Genomic DNA, 22823 nt, shown 5'->3' on the forward strand with positions numbered 1-22823 from the left:
AACAGACCAGATCAAAATAGAACTACTCCACGACATATCATCATTAAAACAACAAGTTCAGAAACTAAGGAAAGAATATTGAAGGCTGTAAGAGAGAAAAAACAAATAACATACAAAGGTATACACATCAAAATCGCAGCAGACTTCTCAACAGACATTAAAAGCAAGAAGAGCGTGGGGTGAGGTCTTCCAGGCACTGAATGAAAATAACTTCAACCCCAGTATACTCTACCCAGCAAAACTATCATTCAAAATAGATGGAGCAATAAAAGTCTTCCATGATAAGCAGAAACTAAAATAATATGTGACCACAAAGCCACCACTACAAAAGATTCTTCAAGGGACTCTGCACACAGAAAGTGAAACCCAACATAACCATGAAAAGATAGGCAGCACCAAACCACAGGAAAAGAAAAAGCAAGACAGTAGAGAGTAACATCAAGTTAGGTACACACAATCAAACCTTTAAACAACTAAGACAACTAAATGACAGGAATCACCACATACCTATCAGTACTAACACTTAATGTTAATGGACTTAATTCCCACATCAAAAGGCACCGTTTGATGAAATGGATTAAAAAGGAAGATCCAACAATTTGTTGCTAACAGGAGACCCATCTCACCAACAGAAATAAGCACATGCTTAGGGTGAAAGGCTGAAAGAAGATTTACCAAGCCAATGGCCCCCAAAAACAGGCAGGAGTAGCAATACTTATCTCTGACAAAGTAGACTTCAAACCTACATTGATCAAATGAGATAAAGAAGGACATTCCAAACTAATAAAAGGGGAAATAGACCAAAAGGAAATAACAATTATCAACCCATATGCACCCAATGTCAGCACACCCAATTTCATCAAACATACCCTGAAGGACCTAAAAGCATATATTAACTCCAACACAGTGGTTGTGGGACACTTTAACTCCCCATTATTATCAATAGATAGGTCATCCAAACAAAAAATCAATAAAGTAATCCTAGATCTAAAATATACAATAGATCAAATGAACCTACTTGATGTCTACAGAACATTTCATCCATCTTCTACACAATGTACATTCTCAGCAGCCCATGCATGCTTCTCCAAAATAGATCATATCCTAGGGCACAATGCAAGCCTCAGCAAATATAAGAAAACAGAAATTATACCATGCATTCTATCTGATCACAATGCAATAAAACTATAACTCAATAACAAAAGTAAAGACAAAAAACATGCAAACAGCTAGAAACTGAATAACTCATTGCTTAATGAACAATAGGTCATTGATGAAATAAAAGAGGAAATTAAAAAGTTCCTGGAAGTCAATGAAAATGAAAACACAACCTACCGGAACCTATGGGACACAACTAAGGTAGTCCTGAGAGGAAAGTTTATAGCCATGAGTGCATATATTAAAAAGACTGAAAGATCCCAAATCAATGACCTAATGATACATCTCAAACTCCTAGAAAAACAAGAACAAGCAAATCCCTAAACAAATAGAAGGAGAGAAATAATAACAATAAGAGGTGAAATCAATGAAATAGAAACCAAAAAAAACCATACAAAGAATTAATGAAACAAAAAGTTGGTTCTTTGAAATAACAAACAACATCGACAGACCCCTGGCAAACCTGATTAAAATGAGGAGAGAAAAAACCCAAATTAATAGATCAGGAATGCACAAGGGGAGATAACAACAAACACCATGGAAGTCCAGGAAATCATCAGAGACTACTTTGAGAAACTATATTCAAATAAATTCAATTATCTTAAAGAAATGGACAGATTTCTAGATACATATGATCATCCAAAACTAAACCAAGAGGATATTAATCGCCTGAATAGATCTATAACACAAAACAAAATTGAAGAAGCAATCAAGAGTCTCCTCAAAAAGAAAAGTCCAGGACCTGATGGATTCTCTGCTGAATTCTATCAGACCTTTAAAGAAGAATTGACACCAACCTGCTGTAAACTGTTCCACAAAATAGAAAGGGAAGGAAAACTGCCTAACACATTTTATGAAGCCAGTATCACACTTATCCCAAAACCAAGCAAAGACACCTCCAAAAAGGAGAACTATAGGCCAATCTCCTTAATGAACATTGATGCAAAAATCCTCAACAAAATAATGGCAAACCGAATTCAGCAACACATCAAAAAGATTATTCACCACGACCAAGTAGGCTTCATCCCAGGAATGCAGGGGTGGTTCAACATACGAAAATCAATAAACGTAATAAACCACATTAACAGAAGCAAAGACCAAAACCACTTCATCATCTCAATAGATGCAGAAAAAGCCTTTGATAAGCTCCAACACCATTTCATGATAAAAGCTCTAAGAAAACTAGGAATAGAAGGAAAGTACCTCAACTTTATAAAAGCTATCTATGACAAACCTACAGCCAGCATTATACTTAACGGAGAAAAACTGAAACCATTCCCTCTAAAATCAGGAACCAGACAAGGATGCCCACTATCTCCACTCCTATTCAACATAGTACTGGAATTCCTAGCCAGAGCAATTAGGCAAGAAGAAGGAATAAAAGGAATACAAATAGGTAAAGAAACTGTCAAAATATCCCTATTTGCAGACGACATGATTCTATACCTTAAAGACCCAAAAAACTCTACTCAGAAGCTTCTAGAAACCATCAATAGCTATAGCAAGGTAGCAGGATATAAAATCAACATAGAAAAATCATTGGCATTTCTATACACTAATAATGAACAAACTGAAAAAGAATATATGAAAACAATTCCATTTACAATAGCCTCAAAAAAAAATCAAATACCTAGGTGTAATCCTAACAAAAGATGTGAATGACCTCTACAAGGAAAATTATAACTTCTGAAGAAAGAGATTGAGGAAGACTATAGAAAGTGGAGAGATCTCCCATGCTCTTGAATTGGTAGAATCAACATAATAAAAATGTCGATACTCCCAAAAGTAATTTACATGTTTAACGCAATTCTCATCAAAATTCCAATGACATTCATTAAGAGATAGAAAAATGTACCGTTAAATTTATATGGAAACACAAGAGGCCACGAATAGCCAAGGCAATACTCAGTCAAAAGAACAATGCTGGAGGTATCACAATATCTGACTTCAAACTATATTACAAAGCAATAACAATAAAAACAGCATGGTACTGGCACAAAAACAGACATGAAGACCAGAGGAACAGAATAGAGGACCCAGATATGAAGCCAAACAACTATAACCAACTTGTCTTTGACAAAGGTGCTAAAAATATATGATGGAGAAAAGACAGCCTCTTCAACAAAAACTGCTGGGAAAACTAGTTAGCATTCTGAAAAAAACTGAAACTAGATCCATGTATATCACCCTATATCAAGATTAACTCAAAATGGATCAAGGATCTTAATATCAGACCACAAACTCTAAAGTTGATACAGGAAAGAGTAGGAAATACTCTGGAATTAGTAGGTATAAGTAAGAACTTTCTCAACGAAACCCCAGCAGCACAGCAACTAAGAGATAGCATAGACAAATGGGGCTTCATAAAACTAAAAAGCTTCTGCTCAACAAAAGAAATGGTCTCTAAACTGAAGAGAACACCTACAGAGTGGGAGAAAATATTTGCCAGCCACACATCAGACAACGGACTGATAACCAGAATATATAAGGGAAATTAAAAACCTAAATTCTCCCAAAATTAATGAACCAATAAAGAAATGGGCAAGTGAACTAAACAGAACTTTCTCAAAAGAAGAAATTCAAATGGCCAAAAAAATATGAATAAATGCTCACCATCTCTAGCAATAAAGGAAATGCAAATTAAAACCACACTAAGATTCCACCTCATTAACAACACCACTAACAACAGGTGTTGGCAAAGATGTGGGGAAAAAGGAACCCTCTTACACTGTTGGTGGGAATGTAGACTAGTACAACCACTCTGGAAAAAAATTTGGAGGCTACTTAAAAAGCTAGACATTGATCTACCATTTGATCCAGCAATACCATTCTTGGGGATATACCCAAAAGACTGTGTCACAGGTTACTCCAGAGGCACCTGCACACCCATGTTTATTGTGGCACTATTCACAATAGCCAAGTTATGGAAACAGCTAAGATGCCCCACCACTGATGAATGGATTAAGAAAATGTGGTATCTATACACAATGGAATTTTATGCAGCCATGAAGAACAAAATGTTATCATTCACTGGTAAATGGATGGAATTGGAGAACATCATTCTGAGTGAGGTTAGCCTGGCCCAAAAGACCAAAAATCGTATGTTCTCCCTCATATGTGGACATTAGATCAAGGGCAAACACAACAAGGGGATTGAACTTTGATCACATGATAAAAGCTTTAGCACACAAGGGAGATATGAGGATAGGTAAGACATCAAAAAAACTAGGCAATTCCAAGATGGCGGCTAGAGGTAGGAAGCAGAAAGCGACCCTCCTATAGTGAAATCTTGGAGAGATGCTGGAGACACACTTTGCAGGCATAATCACTGAGAAAAGGCATAACTTTGACTCCTCCACATCTCCAGCCGGCGCAGAGAATCTCCACTTCACGTTAAACGGAGAAACGAGGAGGGCCCCCGGGGCCGCCAGTGGCCGGCGCCCATACGGCTTGGGAAGACGCGGACCAGGTGAGCTTCGCGGTACCGCGGTAGCCCCTCAGACAAGCCTGGGCCAGAGCAGCATAGCCCCCTGGACAGACTGACCTCCACCCGGGAAAAAAAGAGAAACTGAGTACTAAGCAATAAGAACAGTTAAGACACGCTGGAAAGAGGGTGGGGCGCCCTGAGCGCTGAAGATTGGGGGAAGGGAATCCTTCCCAGGACTGTAAATAAACAAGCCGGGCGGCCGGAGAGGCTCTGGCGGGAGCGGGGCGCACGCCCAGCAACCAGGAGCGGGGAAGCTTGTGAGAGGAGGGAAGACCCACTTCCCACGTGAACTGTAAATAAACACGCAGGCCTGACAACGCGGGGCAGTGCCACCTTTCCCAGTGCTTGGAAAGGGGAAAGCCTGTAGCAGAGGCTCCCGCACAGGAGAACTCTGAGCAAACAAAGCCTGTGGGACCAGGTGAGTGCTAGCTCACCCCAGAGATCTGCATAAATAACGCCAGCTACAGGCTGAGAGCAGCAGGCAGGCAAGCCACAGTTGCAGATACCACTCTCAGAACTGCCTCCAGATGCTTTTTTTTCTTTTTCTCCCTACCTTTGATGAGAGAACAACCAAATTACACCTGCAAGCCGAAAAACTTACTGAAACTGTATTGCATTTGAACTGGGGACACTTGGTGGGTTTTTTTTTTTCTTCTGTGTGTGTGTGAGTGTAGTTTTGTTCTACTTTATGCATCCCCTTTGATGAGACAACTACAGAACAACATCTGAGGCACCAACTCCAGGACTGGAGATTGAGACGGACATCCAAATTATTAAGACTGAAATTGCATGGCATATAAACTTGGAAGTTTTTTGGTTTTTTTTTTTTTTTAATTTTCTATTTTCCATTTTATTTTAATTCATTTTTGTATATAGATATTACTTTCATATACTTATTTTTTATTTTTTTTAGCTTTGATTTTCAATCCTCTCTCTGTCTCTCTATTGTCTGTTCAGCTTACTGTCGATTAGTACACTAACACTCCCTGTTTATACCTTTGAAACTCTCTTGTCTGATACCTTGTTCTGCTTTCTCCCTCTTGTCTGTATATTTGTTTTCCCCTTTTCTTTAACTTCTTGCTTTCCATCTCAGTTCACTCTTCCATTCTCAATATTACCATTGTTATTATTACAAGCTAGAAAATACTTAATTACACACAGTACAGGGACAGTAATAACACCAAGGACAATGACAGGAAGACAGAAAAAACAAGGAAACCAGTTTCCCCACAGCAAAAAATTAGTACAGGAACCAGAGGGGAATGAAGAGAACAGAAGCTCAGATCTAGACTCCAACAAAATGAAGATAAACTATGCCAAAGGACCCAATGAAGCCCACAAGAATAATTTAAAAGAAGATATACTACAAGTACTCAATGAGAATTTTATACAGATGATACTGGATAGGGTCAACCAAAATGTACAGGAGACACTCAAGAAATTCCAAGACAATAAAAATAGAGAATTTGAAAAAGTAAAAGAAGAAATAAAGGAAACCATAGAAGCACTGTATAAACAACAAAGTGAAAGAGAGAACACAATGAATAAATGGATAAATGAACTCAGGACAAAAATAGACAACAATAAAGAAGAAAACAGCCAGAATATGGAAAACCTCAGAAAAAAGAACGAAACAGAACTGCAAAACAAAACGGAAGGCCAATCCAGCAGAATAGAACAAACAGAAGACAGAATCTCAGAACTTGAAGATGAAATGGTAATTAAAGGAAAAACTGAAGAACTATTAATTAAACAACTCAAGACCTGTGAAAAGAAAATGCAAGAACTCACTGACTCCATCAAAAGACCAAACTTGAGAATCATGGGCATCGAAGAAGGAGAAGAGGTGCAAGCGAAGGGAATGCGTAATATATTCAACAAAATAATAATGGAAAATTTCCCAAATCTAGAGAAAGATATTCCCATACAAATGCAAGAGGCCTCCAGGACACCAAACAGACCAGATCAAAATAGAACTACTCCACGACATATCATCATTAAAACAACAAGTTCAGAAACTAAGGAAAGAATATTGAAGGCTGTAAGAGAGAAAAAACAAGTAACATACAAAGGTAAACCCATCAAAATCACAGCAGACTTCTCAACAGAAACATTAAAAGCAAGAAGAGCGTGGGGTGAGATCTTCCGGGCACTGAATGAAAAAAACTTCAACCCTAGGATACTCTACCCAGCAAAGCTATCATTCAAAATAGATGGAGCAATAAAAGTCTTCCATGATAAGCAGAAACTAAAACAATATGTGACCACAAAGCCACCATTACAAAAGATTCTGCAAGGGATCCTGCACACAGAAAGTGACACCCAACTTAACCATGAAAAGGCAGGCAGCACAAAACCACAGGATAAGAAAAAGCAAGACAGTAGCGAGTAACATCAAGTTAGGTACACACAATCAAACCTTCAAACAACAAAGACAACTAAATGGCAGGAATCACCACATACCTATCACTACTAACACTTAATGTTAATGGACTTAATTCACCCATCAAAAGACACTGTTTGACAAAATGGATTAAAAAAGAAGATCCAACAATTTGTTGCTTACAGGAGACTCATCTCACCGACAGAAATAAGCATATGCTTAGGATGAAAGGCTGGAAGAAGATTTACCAAGCCAATGGCCCCCAAAAACAAGCAGGAGTAGCAATACTTATCTCTGACAAAGTAGACTTCAAACCTACATTGATCAAACGAGATAAAGAAGGACATTCCATACTAATAAAAGGGGAAATAGACCAAAAGGAAATAATAATCATCAATCTGTACGCACTCAATGTCAACGCACCTAATTTCATCAAACATACCCTGAAAGACCTAAAAGCATATATAAACGCCAACACAGTGGTTGTGGGAGACTTTAACACTCCATTATCATCAATAGATAGGTCATCCAAACAAAAACTCAATAAAGAAATCCAAGATCTAAAATATGCAATAGATCAAGTGGACCTAGTAGATGTCTACAGAACATTTCATCCAACCTCTACACAATATACATTCTTCTCAGCAGCCCATGGAACCTTCTCCAAATAGATCATATCCTAGGGCACAAAGCAAGCCTCAGCAAATATAAGAAAATAGAAATAATACCATGCATACTATCTGACCACAATGCAGTAAAAGTAGAACTCAACAACAAAAGTAAAGACAAAAAACATGCAAACAGCTGGAAACTAAATAACTCATTACTTAATGAAGAATGGATCATCGATGCAATAAAAGAGGAAATTAAAAAGTTCCTAGAAGTCAATGAAAATGAAAACACAACCTACCGGAACCTATGGGACACAGCTAAGGCAGTCTTGAGAGGAAAGTTTATAGCCATGAGTGCATATATTAAAAAGATTGAAAGATCCCAAATCAATGTCCTAATGATACATCTCAAACTCCTAGAAAAACAAGAACAAGCAAATCCCAAAACAAATAGAAGGAGAGAAATAATAAAAATAAGAGCTGAAATCAACGAAATAGAAACCAAAAAAACCATACAAAGAATTAATGAAACAAAAAGTTGGTTCTTTGAAAAAATAAACAAGATCGATAGACCCCTGGCAAACCTGACTAAAATGAGGAGAGAAAAAACCCAAATTAGTAGAATTAGGAATGCAAAAGGGGAGATAACAACAAACACCATGGAAGTCCAGGAAATCATCAGAGACTACTTTGAGAACCTATATTCAAATAAATTTGAAAATCTAAAAGAAATGGACAGATTTCTAGATACATATGATCATCCAAAACTGAACCAAGAGGAAATTAATCACCTGAATAGACCTATAACACAAAATGAAATTGAAGCAGCAATCAAGAGTCTCCCCAAAAAGAAAAGTCCAGGACCTGATGGATTCTCTGCTGAATTCTATCAGACCTTTAAAGAAGAACTGATACCAACCCTCCTTAAACTGTTCCATGAAATAGAAAGGGAAGGAAAACTGCCAAACACATTTTATGAAGCCAGTATTACACTTATTCCAAAACCAGGCAAAGACACCTCCAAAAAGGAGAACTATAGGCCAATCTCCTTAATGAACATAGATGCAAAAATCCTCAACAAAATAATGGCAAACCGAATTCAGCAACACATCCAAAAGATTATTCACCACGACCAGGTAGACTTCATCCCAGGGATGCAGGGGTGGTTCAACATACGAAAATCAATAAACGTAATAAACCACATTAACAGAAGCAAAGACAAAAACCACTTGATCATCTCAATAGATGCAGAAAAAGCCTTTGATAAGATCCAACATCATTTCATGATAAAAGCTCTAAGAAAACTAGGAATAGAAGGAAAGTTCCTCAACATTATAAAAGCTATATATGACAAACCTACAGCCAGCATTATACTTAATGGAGAAAAATTAAAACCATTCCCTCTAAAATCAGGAACCAGACAAGGATGCCCACTATCTCCACTCCTATTCAACATAGTACTGGAATTCCTAGCCAGAGCAATTAGGCAAGAAGAAGGAATAAAAGGAATACAAATAGGTAAAGAAACTGTCAAAATATCCCTATTTGCAGACGACATGATCCTATACCTTAAAGACCCAAAAAACTCTACTCAGAAGCTTCTAGACATCATCAATAGCTATAGCAAGGTAGCAGGATATAAAATCAACATAGAAAAATCATTAGCATTTCTATACACTAACAATGAGCAAACGGAAAAAGAATGTATGAAAACAATTCCATTTACAATAGCCTCAAAAAAAATCAAATACCTAGGTGTAAACCTAACAAAAGATGTGAAAGACCTCTACAAGGAAAACTATACACTTCTGAAGAAAGAGATTGAGGAAGACTATAGAAAGTGGAGAGATCTCCCATGCTCATGGATTGGTAGAATCAACATAGTAAAAATGTCGATACTCCCCAAAGTAATCTACATGTTTAATGCAATTCCCATCAAAATTCCAATGACATTCATTAAAGAGATTGAAAAATCTACTGTGAAATTTATATGGAAACACAAGAGGCCACGAATAGCCAAGGCAATACTCAGTCAAAAGAACAATGCAGGAGGTATCACAATACCTGACTTCAAACTATATTACAAAGCAATAACAATAAAAACAGCATGGTACTGGCACAAAAACAGACATGAAGACCAGAGGAACAGAATAGAGGATCCAGATATGAAGCCACACAACTATGAGCAACTTATCTTTGACAAAGGAGCTAAAAATATACGATGGAGAAATAGCAGCCTCTTCAACAAAAACTGCTGGGAAAACTGGTTAGCAGTCTGCAAAAAACTGAAACTAGATCCATGTATATCACCCTATACCAAGATTAACTCAAAATGGATCAAGGATCTTAATATCAGACCCCAAACTCTTAAGTTGATACAAGAAAGAGTAGGAAATACTCTGGAGTTAGTAGGTATAGGTAAGAACTTTCTCAATGAAACCCCAGCAGCACAGCAACTAAGAGATAGCATAGATAAATGGGACCTCATAAAACTAAAAAGCTTCTGTACATCAAAAGAAATGGTCTCTAAACTGAAGAGAACACCCACAGAGTGGGAGAAAATATTTGCCAATTATACATCAGACAAAGGACTGATAACCAGAATATACAGGGAACTTAAAAAACTAAATTCTCCCAAAACTAATGAACCAATAAAGAAATGGGCATGTGAACTAAACAGAACTTTCTCAAAAGAAGAAATTCAAATGGCCAGAAAACACATGAAAAAATGCTCACCATCTCTAGCAATAAAGGAAATGCAAATTAAAACCACACTAAGATTCGACCTCACCCCTGTTAGAATAGCCATCATCAGCAACACCACCAACAACAGGTGTTGGCGAGGATGCGGGGAAAAAGGAACCCTCTTACACTGCTGGTGGGAATGTAGACTAGTACAACCACTCTGGAAAAACATTTGGAGGCTACTTAAAAAGCTGGACATCGATCTACCATTTGATCCAGCAATACCACTCTTGGGGATATACCCAAAAGACTGTTACTCCAGAGGCACCTGCACATCCATGTTTATTGCGGCACTATTCACAATAGCCAAGTTATGGAAACAGCCAAGATGCCCCACGACTGACGAATGGATTAAGAAAATGTGGTATCTATACACAATGGAATTTTATGCAGCCATGAAGAAGAACGAAATGTTATCATTTGCTGGTAAATTTATGGAATCGGAGAACATCATTCTGAGTGAGGTTAGCCTGGCCCAAAAGACCAAAAATCGTATGTTCTCCCTCATATGTGGACATTAGATCAAGGGCAAACACAACAATGGGATTGGACTATGAGCACATGATAAAAGCGAGAGCACACAAGGGCGGGATGAGGATAGGTAAGACACCTAAAAAACTAGCTAGCATTTGTTGCCCTCAACGCAGAGAAACTAAAGCAGATACCTTAAAGCAACTGAGGCCAATAGGAAAAGGGGAACAGGTACTAGAGAAAAGGTTAGATCAAAAAGAATTAACCTAGAAGGTAACACCCACGCACAGGAAATCAATGTGAGTCAATGCCCTGTATAGCTATCCTTATCTCAACCAGCAAAAACCCTTGTTCCTTCCTATTATTGCTTATACTCTCTCTACAACAAAATTAGAGATAAGGGCAAAATAGTTTCTGCTGGGTATTGAGGGGGGGGAGCAGGAGGGGGTGGAGTGGGTGGTAAGGGAGGGGGTGGGGGCAGGGGGGAGAAATGAACCAAGCCTTGTATGCACATATGAATAATAAAAGAAAAATGAAAAAAAAATAATAAAAATGCATCATTATATTGAAAAAAAAAAAAAACTAGGCAGCATTTGTTGCCCTCAATGTAGAGAAACTAAAGCAGATTCCTCAAAAGCAACTGAGGCCAATAGGAGAAGGGGACCAGGAACTAGAGAAAAGGTTAGATCAAGAAGAATTAACCTAGAAGGTAACACACACGCACAAGAAATTAATGTGAGTCAACTCCCTGTGTAGCTATCCTTATCTCAACTAGCAAAAACCCTTGTTCCTTCCTATTATTGCTTATACTCTCTCCTCAACATAATTAGAGATAAGGGCAAAATAGTTTCTTCCAGGTATGGAGGGGATGGAGGGGAGAGGGAGGGTGTGGGGAGGGCGTAAGGGAGAGTGTGGGGGAAGGGGGGAGAAAAGACCCAATCATTGTATGCACATGTGAATAAAAAAAATAAAATGACATAAGCAGTAATTTCTTTTCTGGGAGAAATTAAAAATTGGTTGGGGAGAATGATTATCACATCCAGAACAATTTGAGAGCAGTATAAAATGATTTATGTTTACATGTTTAGGTGCTAAGAGATGTTGGTTTTAATATCCACATGTATTTCAAGTGTTCTTAGAAAAATAGGTGTTTGGGATGAATCTTTGATTGTAGATAGAAAAGGAGAAGAGAGGATTTTCCCCCTTTTAACTGCAGTGTAGGTGAATACTTGAGAGCAGAAACCTGACAACTTAGAAGGCAAGGCTCTGAGCATGGAGGTTTGATTCAGAAGTCCTGGGTCTGAGTCTGTCACTGCTCCTTCCTAGGTTAATGGTTTGGGCACATGTCTCTAAACCTTCCCAGACCTCCAGTTCATCTCAAGGTGGGGGAAAAGTCGCATATAGCTCAATGGGTTATTTTAAATATTGAATGAGAAATGTGTGTGAAGTACTTAAGCACAGTATTTGACATATAAGGGATATTCAATACATACTGGTCCATAATAGTGATAAATAATAATAATAATAATAAAGGCAACTAATCAATGAGATGATCTAGAACTTTGGCGTGAGAAACAGATTTGTGTTCCAGAAAAAGCCTATAGAATTCAAAACCAAGAAGTACTAAAATTTATATGGAATACCATTCCTCATATAAATAGGTGTTAAATCAAGTTAAGCAGTGGTCTTCAAATTGGTCCTCTGTTCTAGCAGGATCCCAGGAATTCTGATGACAAGGAGCCATCTGGACTTTTTCAGAGGATTCATTTTACAGATTGAAGACTCAGTCATCTCTCTTCTCCCTTTAGACATGCAGTGCTCTGGATCCAAGGGCATCCTTCAGCCATTATCCACCTGAGGACAATGCCAATTGCAGAAATCCCCTAAACTACCCCTTCAATTCTCGGGAAAGCTCCTCTAGAAGATGTGCCACCTTTCCTTCCATTTCACCTGACTCAAAGCATCAGGCTCTGTTTGCTTCGTTCAGGGACACTGCAGCTTTATTTTGCCCATGAGAAGTATCTACTTCCCACCAAGTAGATAAGGATGAAAGTGGTGATGGCGCCCTTGTGGTAAGAAAATCCAACAGTACGATATATCCACAGGAACAAAGCACAGCAAAACCAAACAAACACAGTTTGTTGGATTTTTCTCTTATGTCACAGTTCTTGGGAGGAGTGTCTCATTGCCAGGTCTCTAACTCTTGGTAATATCCACAATTAGATTCTGTGTCAAAGAAATATCACAGAAGCCCTGAGAACATTCAGTCTTGTTGGAGAAAGGGGTCTCACAAAGCAGACTCTTTCCCTAAGTCTTTTAGGAGAATGTGTTAGACCTGTGAAAAAGGCAGTCTTGCTTCTCAAGTAGCTTACTTATGACAAGACATATACCCAAGACAGTCAAAAGTCAGTACAGTCAACGAGTATGATTAAGTGGGGGAAGAGACAGCTGTGTCTGCTCTGGGCTTATAGGAAAGCCATTCTGAAAACCACCTCAGAAGAGAAATGTAGTTCCTACAGCTGTCCTTAAATTACCACTTTTCCTGGATGAGCTCCTTATGATCTAGACACAATCTACCCAAGAGACTTTGAGTGTACATTTTTCACTGAGTAATGTGACAGGTGCTCCCACACTCTAAGAGGACAGACCAGCAGCTGCTAAAGGGAAAGGATTCCATAACTCAGCCTTTCTTTGTCTATTAAATATGAGGATGTTTGGGTGGGCGGGACTTGGGAAATGTTGGTAAAAGATACAAACTTTCAGACAGGAGGAGTAAGTTCAAGAGATCTGTTGCATACCTGGTGACTATGGTTGATGACAACATATTGTATTTTTGATAATTGCTAACACAGTAGACTTTCAATGTTCTCACTACATAAAAACAAGTATGTGAACAGCAATAGAAGGGATGAAAATTTGACCAAAGTACATTATATGCATGTATGGAAATTTTACAATGAAGCCCCTTTGTACAATTAATATACACTAATAAAAAAGAGAGAACAGAAAACCAACTACTCAGCTCTGCCTTTCATCTACCATTCATAAAAAAGTATGGGGAGTAATATACATGTTAATTTTTCTCAATTTAGCCATTTCATGATGTATACATATTTCAAAACATGTCATACATGATAAATACATCAATTTTTACTCGTCAAATAAAAATAAATTAGCCTTTAAAAAGCAAGAAAAATACATCATTTTGTTTCATGCTAGTAAATTCTCTGGAGTCCTACAAAGAGGACATCCTCTCCCTTCCGAGAGGTGTGTAATCCCTCTCCACTTACCAGGTATGTGATCTTGGACAAGTTAACTAACGTGCCTTTTTCTTTTTGTAAAACAAAGTATATAAAGATTCCTTCCTCTCAGGGCTACTTGATGATTAAATTAGTTAATACATGCCTCTACACTTAGAGCATTCCCTAGCACATAGTAATTGTTTGTTAAATGCCAACTATTATTATTCTGACCTTTTTCTCTGCAAGGGTATCTCTAAAGCCTAAACAAACTGGTCTGCAGACAAGTTTCTAATAAGCTACTGTAAGCTTCTAAGGAATCAATTTTAAGACATGTTGAAAATTGCTAGAGTAGGTAAATAGACTCGTAAAGAGGTGAAATAAAACTGAGTGGTAAGACATCAAATTAGGACATCCCAAAGTTCTGAAGGCACAGAAGACAATTGCTCTTTCTGTATCACCCCTTGGTGTCACCCTTAGAGAAAGGAGGCTGGATTAATCTTGGGCTGGTTTCCAGGAGAAATCTATTTGAGCAGAGCTTAGAAAGATGGTGGTCTGATAGCTGAAGTTTTTTCAAGCTTGTGGCTAGAGGCTGTTTGGCTTTTTTGTTGCAGGTTAAAACCCCACACATGAGTGCCTGAGAGAGTGCTCACTAAGGTTTGTTGAGTAAGATATCTTCAATCTCTCAGACCAATGTTGGCCCCAAGGCAGTGAAAGGAACCTTTTCTCAGGAGTTTGGTCGTTTTATCAATTAGAATGCTTTGGGCTGCCAGTAACAGAAAACCCAATGAAAAGTGGTTTAAATAACAGGGGCCAATTAGTAATCTCACATTCAAAGTCTGGATTGCCTAAATTGTCTGAGATCATCTCTGCAGCTCACAATGTCAGTACTCAGCTGAACTTCTCTTCAGTTTTCCATCGTGGTTGCAAGAAGGCTTGTGAATCACATCTTTATATAACAATGTTGAAAACACAAGGAATAATGGACTAAAAAGGAACAAAACAATGTCTCCTTGCATTGATTCTTTTTTTAATTTGAGAAAAAAATCTTTTCCAAAAGCTTCCCATCTGGAGGTCTCCTATCACGGCGTCCAAAACTAGGTCAGGTGATGACAATTAATCCAATCAGTGGAAAGGTGAAAGGAATGGACACAGTTGCTTAGACCAATCATGGTGCAAACCCTGGATGTACTTGCCCTGATACTAGAACAAATTCAGAGCCATGTCAGCAAGGAAGATTGGAATGGCTGGGAGTAGTGCAGTACTTGGCATATGACTAGGAGCCCAATAATTGTCTATTGAATTAGTGAGTGATGCACTATTCAGTCTCACTGCTGAGTCTATTCTTATTGCCCTGGTTCTGATACTGAGGTCGTAGGTAGGTCTGTCTGAGCTTTCACCTGAATAACTTGCCTGGAGTCCTTGGACTTGTCCACTAGGCAAGTTTCTTGCTCTTGCTAGAAGCTTGTTTCTTGTTTCATAGTTGGAGTTATGCCTACAGCCAGCAGTGCCTTCCAGTTCTTCTGAGACCAATCTCTGGCCAGATGTGAAAGGACGATTTTCTGTTGCTGAGAGCCTCTGGAGTGGAACTACGTGGTACCCTCTGCTGAGTTGCCCAGTCACAGACCCACCTGCCTGGACTGCCAGGGGTTGTCCATTTTCATATCTATAGAGACTGGATTTCACCTGTCTGCTTGGAGCGTGCTGCCACAACTTACTCTTGTTTCTTGCACAGGGGTCTCCAGGTGCTGCTGTTGTGGGCATGTGTGCCTTGTTTGTAGTACCCAGTCCCTTCCTGGTCTGTCTTGGTGAATCACAGAAGTCCTGAGCTCTAAAAGGAAGATTTTCCTCCTTACATACTCAGGAGTCATTTCTGTCTTGTCATTGTCTTCTGATAGTTGGTCATAATGACAAATTTGCTTGGGTGGGCTAGGGAACCTTGTGATTGTGACATATCAGAAACTCAGTTGTAAGAGGAATAAGAAAATTCTCTGCTCATAGCTCACTTTTTGGATTAAAGGCTTTTTGAAACCCCTGTGCAAGGGCATTTCGACCTCACTGTTTGCAAAATCAAAGTAAATCAACCAATTTTTAATCTTCTCAAAATGCTTGAGAATTAGAAATGGTGAAAATTTTTAGTAAGTTATTAAATTGCATGACCAGCCTAAAGTGAAACCTACTCATATGCCCATCACCAGTAAAATGACCACTCCACTGTGGGTTATTTATCAACAGAACCCTGTGTCAGGGAGAGTGAATGGCCTACAATCATATGGATGAATTATTGAACATAAAATAGAGCTGGAGAAGTCAGATGCACACTTACTGTATGACTCAATTCATTTAAAGTTCAAAAATGGACAATTTTAGTATATTTTATTAAGAGTTGGTTTAGTGGTTACCCTCATGGGGGCCTGTGGTCTGAAGATAGAAATGCACTTTTGAGATGTCTGAGATGGGCTTTTGAGATTCTAGTCTTCAAGTGTCGGATATTGGATCTGGTAATGTGGATATGTTCAGTTTGCAAGAAATTAATGAGCTATATGCATGTGATACAAGTATATCTCTGTATATGTATGATACTTCTTTAAAAACAAAAAAAAAAATTACATGCCGATGGAAAAAAGCCCTGAATCAGAAAGCAAGCAAAAATTCCCAGAACCCTGATGCCAGCACTGAAGTCAGAACGTCCAGCAGATCACCCAAAGTCATGTGGACGGATCCAGCCATACATGGCACCTGCGTTTTATTCCAGCCCAGGGCTCTTTCACTGGATGGACAAAAAGGAACTTAGATTATGGCCAAAAAATTTAGTGATCTTTTCCCTCTTTTGTGTCTCTGTTCCTTCTTGCTAGATTTACTTGGAATACAATGTCTGGGAAAAACAATCTAGCATATTTATTTCTAACAGACACTTTTGTTTCTTATTGGTAACATGTGGAAAATGGCTGGTACAGATGAACAGGGTTGGCAGTTACAGAGGACCCTTTTCTCAGAGGAACCCCAGTCTTGGTTTGAGACTCTGCTATCATCACCTTGAACTTATTGCTAATTTTAAAACAAGGGCTAAGTATGTTTATTTTGTACAGGGTCCCACCGGTTATATAGCTAGATCTGCAGACAATTTTTGTTCTGTGTAATAAAAGTGATATGCAAGTCAAGTATTTGTAATCAAAATCTACTTCAAATAAGCCAGAGGAATTGCTTTAATGGTAAATCCTCTGCAACAAAACATCAGTTTTATAAGAAGAATAATCCCAAATTCATATATTTTGCTGCTAAATTTCAGAACCACCAGATGACTAAGGAGATCAAATGAAAAGTAAAAATAATAATCTTTAAAAAAGTTTTTTTTATTCATATGTGCATACAATGTTTGGGTCATTTCTCCCCCCTTCCCCCCACCCCCTTAAAATAATAATAATCTTGAACTAGTAGAATTCGAGAGCTTTTTATTTTATTTTATTATTCCTATGTGCATACAAGGCTTGGGTCATTTCTCCCCCCTGCCCCCACCCCCTCCCTTACCACCCACTCCGCCCCTCCCTCTCCCCCCGACCCCCTCAATAACCAGCAGAAACTATTTTGCCCTTATCTCTAATTTTGTTGTAGAGAGAGTATAAGCCATAATAGGAAGGAACAAGGGTTTTTGCTGGTTGAGATAAGGATAGCTATACAGGGAGTTGACTCACATTAATTTCCTGTGCATATGTGTTACCTTCTAGGTTAATTCTTTTTGATCTAACCTTTTCTCTAGTTCCTGGTCCCCTTCTCCTATGGGCCTCAGTTGTTTTTAAGGTATATGCTTTAGTTTCTCTGCATTAAGGGCAACAAATGCTAGCTAATTTTTTAGGTGTCTTACCTATCCTCACCCCTCCCTTGTGTGCGCTCGCTTTTATCATGTGCTCAAAGTCCAATCCCATTGTTGTGTTTGCCCTTGATCTAATGTCCACATATGAGGGAGAACATACGATTTTTGGTCTTTTGGGCCAGGCTAACCTCACTCAGAATGATGTTCTCCATTTCCATCCATTTACCAGTGAATGATAATATTTCGTTCTTCTTCATGGCTGCATAAAATTCCATTGTGTATAGATAGCACATTTCCTTAATCCATTCGTCGGTGGTGGGGCATCTTGGCTGTTTCCATAACTTGGCTGTTGTGAATAGTGCCGCAATAAACATGGGTGTGCAGGTGCCTCTGGAGTAACCTGTGTCACAGTCTTTTGGGTATATCCCCAAGAGTGGTATTGCTGGATCAAATGGTAGATCAATGTCTAGCTTTTTAAGTAGCCTCCAAATTTTTTTTCCATAGTGGTTGTACTAGTTTACATTCCCACCAACTGTGTAAGAAGGTTCCTTTTTCCCCACATCCTCGCCAACACCTGTTGTTGGTGGTGTTGCTAATGATGGCTATTCTAACAGGGGTGAGGTGGAATCTTAGTGTGGTTTTAATTTGCATTTCCTTTATAGCTAGAGATGGTGAGCATTTTTTCATGTGTTTTCTGGCCATTTGAATTTCTTCTTTTGAGAAAGTTCTGTTTAGTTCACTTGCCCATTTCTTTATTGGTTCATTAGTTTTGGGAGAATTTAGTTTTTTAAGTTCCCTATAAATTCTGGTTATCAGTCCTTTTGTAGCTGACAAATATTTTCTCCCACTCTGTGGGTGTTCTCTTCAGTTTAGAGACCATTTATTTTGATGAACAGAAGCTTTTTAGCTTTATGAGGTCCCATTTATCTATGCTATCTCTTAGTTGCTGTGCTGCTGGGGTTTTGTTAAGAAAGTTCTTACCTATACCTACTAACTCCAGAGTAAGAAAGATAGCTTAGAGATAATCTAATCCATCCTTCTCATTTTGCAGATGGAGAAAACAAGTTTAAAACCTGGGGTGATTTGCAAAAAAAATTAAGTTACCCATATAAGTAGAAGTCAGTGAAAATTGATGAGCATCATATAATATTTGAAGACTCAGTGATATTTGAAAATTTCTGGCAAGACTTATAGAGCCTTTCTTTTGTCATCCCGGATAAATGCCTTCTAATCAAGCCAAAACATTTGTCTTATGTGGGATCATTTGCTGGAAAGAAAACATACAGGGAAATTGATTGCATTTTGTGGAAATAATTACCTTAATGTAGCACCTGCCATATGCAATGTTCACTTGGAAATAGAAATGGCTGTCAGAATGGCTCTGCCTCAAACACAATTTGGTAGTATCAACTCAAATGACCCAACTCAGTGTCTGCCACAGGCAGTACCATTGTCAGCAAAAATCTTGCTATGTGTCTGAGGAGCAAGAATGGAATCTCATCTCACCCCTGTTTGTCTTTACCCAACCAATTTAGGTGTCTGGGTCATGGCTGTATTCTGTTCTAGATCAGTGGCATTTCTGGAACCAAGGAAAACATGAATGAATTGAAGGTTTTAAGTAGTTACAATGAGTCTGGAATTCTGCTAGTCACAAGAGAAGCAAGGACACACCATGTTCTCTGAGAGTCTGCTGGGGAAAAGACACAGTTGAAGGCAGTGAGTGCTCCAGAACAGATGTGCACAGGTAATGGGACAGTGCAGTTACTTGGGGGAGCTTAGCAGGAGGATGGAGAGGAAAGGAGCATTTTGTGCAGGAAGTGAGTCTTACAGGATGGGTAGAAGTTGACATGATGAAGGGCTCAACATGGTGGGTGAAGCAAAGAACTCCAGGGAAGACTGTGAACAAAGCCAGTGAAGGATTTTGAACAAGAAGTGATTGATGCTTCAGAATGATTCCTGTGGACAATGGCTAGGAGGTGATGAAGAGACAGATGACAGGCAGGTATCTGAATCAGCAAAGGTAAGAGGCTGAACTGAGTGGCCCTCATCTTCTCAGAGAAGGAGTTTGGGAACAGTGAGGAGGTAAAGTAATGAAGACTTAATCATTTGTAGGTGTGGATACTAAGCAAAAAGTCCAAGAAGCTCCATTTTATAGCCATGGTGATGTGGGTGCCCATCAGCTGACACAGGCACCGAAGGAACAGGGTTAGATGTAAAAGGAAGGATGGTGAATTCTTGGAGATGCTGAGGTCAAAGTGCTTGTGGAACGTCTAGATGGGCAACTTATATCATATTAAGCGTAAATATTTGAACCTTTTCTAAATTTGCCTGGGTATGTTTTTGATAGATGAATTAAAATATCACGTGTATATAATGTGCACTATCATGCAGCCATGCAGCTTCACTTCAAGTGAACATGATATTTTGTTCATTTTAAAACCATACTTCAAGAGAAGACAGAAGGGAAGTTAGAATATTGCAATTTCATTGTGGAAAGGTGCCATAATCAGCATATTCCACACAAAGCAGTTTGAGCTCAGTAAGACAAGTGACTCTCCCAGCTATTAAATGGAAGCTCTGGCACTTTAACCTGGTGTTCCATTCCTCCACCCTAGCTTGCTCTTTTAAGGTATTGGAGAAGGATGAAATACATAGTCCAATGTGTGCTATAGTGAGTTCCCTCCACACCCTCTCATTTCAGTTTTTTTGGGTATTTATTATTATTGTTACTCTAATATTATTATTGTTTCATTAGGGGGGTACATTGTGACATTTACAAAAGTACTTACAATATATCTCCATCATTCTGCTTTATCTTCCCCCCCATTCTTAGACTAGTTTCAACGGGTCTCATTTTTCCATTTTCATACATGAGTACGTAATATTTCTACCATACCCCCCCTCCTACACCCTCTCCTTATATCCTCTCCCTCCCACTGGTGCCAACCCCCAGACTGGATCTGTTTTACCTTTCTGTCCTCCATTTATGAAAAAGACAATTTTGTTTAAGATAACTATACAGTTAGTTTCATTATGACATTTCCATATATATATGTATTGTATCCCGAATTGGTTCATCCTTTCCGTTTTTCTCCTTTCTATCTTAGTCCTGTTCTTATGGTGATTTTGACAGGTTTAAAAAATTCTATATTCATTCTTGTATAGAAAGTATACCAACCATATTCATCTTCGTTACTTCCTTCCTTTACTCTCCCCCTCACATTAGTGCCCTCCTCTTAGTGTGTCCTGTTTTTCATTCTGTCCTTCATTGTTTAGGTGTCTGTTCATTGTTCAGTGAGATTTTTGCCTTACTATTACACCTGTACACGCATTGTGCTTAAGTCAATGTAACCTCTCTCCACTGTACTTCTTTGCCCTTTCCCTCTATCCTGTATTGCTTAACAATGTATTTCCTTGTGTCTCATTCCTACACAGATGTAATGTACTTCATTATTGTTTGCTATCTTCCTTTCCTTCTTTTCTCCTCCCTTGGTCTTTTCTACTAGTTCCATTTTTGGATACATGCGCTACAACCTCTCATTTCAATGGAGAGTTTTTAAAAAGCTTTCTTCCAGTCTGCACTTTGGCCTCCCTCTAATTATGGCTTTATTTTTTCCCTCAATGTCAGGTCTCACCTCGATCATTGGATTCTCCCATGATCATTTACAGTTTCTTTAAGAGCGTCCAAAGGAGCTGGGGTTGATTCTGTGGCTGTCAGTGAAGTGGGAAGCCCATAGAGCACCATCAGGTAAGGCATCATTTGCCCTCAGAAAGAGCAGGGCTTCAAAGATTGAAGGCACGGGGAAGGAAAATGCTAGGTTAGCTTTTCCTCCCAGTGGTGCTTTTCAGAGAAAGAAACATTCTGATCAGTATCATAGTCAAGCAGGTTTGCAGCACCCCCCAGGAAGTCATTTGAAGCAACTGCAAGGAAACTTTTTTTTTTGACACAGGCTCTTACTATGTAGCCCAAGCTGGCCTTGAACTCACCATCCTCCTGCCTGTGTTTCTCAAAGGCTGGGATTATAGATGTACCACATATCACCTAAGAAAAAGTTTTCAATAATTCTACCTGGGTCTTTCAAATAACACCTCATCCTAAATTCTAAGAAGTGAAATTATTACATCTGAATGCCTATTTGTTGATAGGAGTGAAAACTTCATTCTTCATCTAATTTATGTATAGCATAGGTTCCTTATGCCATCCATAGGTATAGCAGGGTTGTGTGCAAATTATAGACACAGGTTCAAAAGGGAAACTGTAAACACATTTGTACCACTCTGCCTTCTGAGTGTGTTTGAGATTCATCTTGAGCAAACTTTGTACCCTCTGGTAAGGACTGTGATTGGACACTTGCCCATGTGATGAGCAGGGCTCCATTTGCTTTTATGATGTGGTAGCAACAGTCCTGCTGTGTGGGATATTGAGTCCTTGGTCAGGAATGAATAATGAGAACTATGCAGTATCCATTATTGACCATCTACTATATACTATTATTCTAGTTACATAGTTTGGTGAATACCTCAAAGCCAACCCTCACACCTGATAAGGGAGAAAATGCAACTCTACCATGCCAGGTAACAAAAAATCCAGTTTCATTTCAAACTGTATTTGGTAGTCTTTGTCTTACTGTCTAGTACGTATCTTCTCTTAAGAAATACCTGAAAAAAATATGCAATCCAGACCTAAAGATAATAATAACAATACAATAATTATAAGAACAGCATGACATGAATGTAAAGGAGGGACAGCTGGGAGGGAGTGCAGGGGGGGAGGAGAGATTGATGGGGATGAATATGGTTGAAATACATTGTATGTATGTATAAAAATAGCATAATGAACCCCACCAAAAACTGTAAAATGAAGGGGGGCCTAGGGAAGGAGGGATAAGAAAGAGTTTTTAAAGGGGCACATTTGGTC

The 22823-nt window shown here is 38.7% G+C and overlaps 1 long non-coding RNA gene across 1 annotated transcript; it reads left to right on the top strand.

Moving 5' to 3' along the window:
• Nucleotides 1-19352: 19352 nt before the first annotated feature.
• On the top strand, nt 19353-22534 carry LOC141418441 (uncharacterized). Its single transcript, XR_012443058.1, has 3 exons — nt 19353-19649; nt 21534-21653; nt 22406-22534. It is a non-coding gene; the product is annotated as an uncharacterized lncRNA (long non-coding RNA).
• The last annotated feature ends 289 nt before the right edge of the window (nt 22535-22823 follow it).

This window comes from Castor canadensis, chromosome 17 (genome assembly GCF_047511655.1).
Source record: "Castor canadensis chromosome 17, mCasCan1.hap1v2, whole genome shotgun sequence".
Taxonomy (NCBI): Eukaryota; Metazoa; Chordata; class Mammalia; order Rodentia; family Castoridae; genus Castor; species Castor canadensis.